Source organism: Phascolarctos cinereus, unplaced genomic scaffold (assembly GCF_003287225.1).
Source record: "Phascolarctos cinereus isolate Bilbo 61053 unplaced genomic scaffold, phaCin_HiC Scaffold_9;HRSCAF=440, whole genome shotgun sequence".
Classification (NCBI taxonomy): domain Eukaryota; kingdom Metazoa; phylum Chordata; class Mammalia; order Diprotodontia; family Phascolarctidae; genus Phascolarctos; species Phascolarctos cinereus.
In genome coordinates, this window is record NW_027556402.1 from 247,873,599 (window position 1) to 247,875,559 (window position 1,961).

The following is a 1,961-nucleotide window of genomic DNA, read 5'->3' on the forward strand; positions in this document are numbered from 1 at the left end:
TTGAATTTGAGTAATGCCAATAATGAGAAAAGAAAAGATGGTGATGATGAAAACAGAAATCAAGAGTGGAGTTAATAAAATGACGGTTTTTCCCACTAGATTGTTTGTTTATTGTTTCCTTTCCATTACATCCCATGTCCTACCAGCTGCTGTCTTGTAGATTCTATCTCAACTCCGTCTGCCATATTGTTTCCTTTCTTTCTACTCGCATAGCTATCCCTCGGATTCATGCACTTATCAATTCTTGCCTTCACTATTGCAAAATCTTATAACTGGAATTTTGCTAGTGTTTTCACAATCATCATCATCATCATCATCATCATCATTGTTAATTGATCCAACCATTCCTTCAACCTGTCTTCCCTTTTATAACCAAGCTCCTCAGTGTTGGGGTGGGTCCATGGAGGCAGGGATAATCTTAGATATACTTACTCTACTTCTTCTCTCATATGCTGTTCCATTCCTTATAGTGTGGATTCTGACCTCACTCAACTGAAATGGTATTCTCCAAAGTTCCCAGAGATCTCTTCACAGTTTCCCCTCAATCTTCATCCTCTTCACAGCACAAGTGATCGCTCTCTCCTCCTTGGACTCCCTCTGTGCATGGCACTGTTCTCTTTTGATTTCCCTACCATCTGTATTGTCACTCCTCAGTTTCTTTTTCAAGACTGTCATTCCACGTAAGAGCTCAAAGCAGAGGTATGAAATAAAGAACTGTCCTGGGACCACTCCTTTTGCTGCCCTTATCTCTTGCTGATCTCAAGTTCCATGGGTTCAACTATCATCTCTAAGCGGGTGACACCCAGATCTACACATCCAGAACTAAGTTCACAACTTTCAGCTTCTGTTTCACCTATTACCATTTAACATTTGAAATTGATGTTCTATAGCCATCTCAAACAAAACCAAGTAATATAGTCTCATATTCAGAGAGGTTATACTCTATTGGGGAGACATGTTTTTATACAGGAGTATACAAAATAATAAAAGGTGATTTGGGGCGGAAAGACCAGCTCTGGGGATCATTTCTCCTTCATTTTAAAACTTAAGAGACACAATTTTGAGTTACAGAAGTTGTTTAGCCAGTCCATCTTTCTGTCTGCCCCTGTGGCACCAAGGAATATTTTGAAAGACTTAGACATTAAAAGATGGGAGATGTCCTCTGAATATCCCTAACAATGGAAGAATTAGCTTCTTCTATGCCATCTGGTGACCTATTTCAGACAGAGGCATCAAGGAGCTAATTGTGATTGCACTGAAAGGCTAGAGATCCTCACATCTTTCAAGTATTCAAACTTCTACTAATAAATTGATTCCATTATAAGCCATTATTTATTTGAATAAACCTAAATTTGTCTAAACCTCTCTTAGACCTATTTTTCAGCCTGCACCTTCTCCTAGAGTCCTAACTGCTGTTTTCAACAAGAATATGTAACACAAATTAGGAAACTAATACTTATCTTTGCTTCATGAATTTTTATTGATAAGTGACAATATTTGTTACTGTAGTTGCTCAATATGTTTGCCACGGTCTCCTCCAGCTCATTTTACAGATGAGGAACTGAGGTAAACAGTGTTATGACTTACCAAGGGTCACAAAGCTTGTAAGTATCTGAGGCTACGTTTGATTCTAATCCTTCACAAATGTCAGGTCCTCACCCATCAATATAATTAATACTAAGCGAAACTATTTATAATTATCAGGAGCTGGCCTAGCTATTCTTTGCTAATTCAATGATTATTAAACTGTTAATTAACTGCTGTTTGATTGATCTGGCCAATCAGTCATGAGCAATCCAGTCCGGTTATTGTGAAAAAAGTGCTGGATTTGTAATTGGAGGACCTGAATTCGAATCCTGATTCTTTCACTTACTGCCTGAATGACTTTGGGCAAATCACTGACTCTCTATGGATGGAAATTTGTACGAGGAGGTTTGAATTGGTGACTTCTAAAGTCCCTT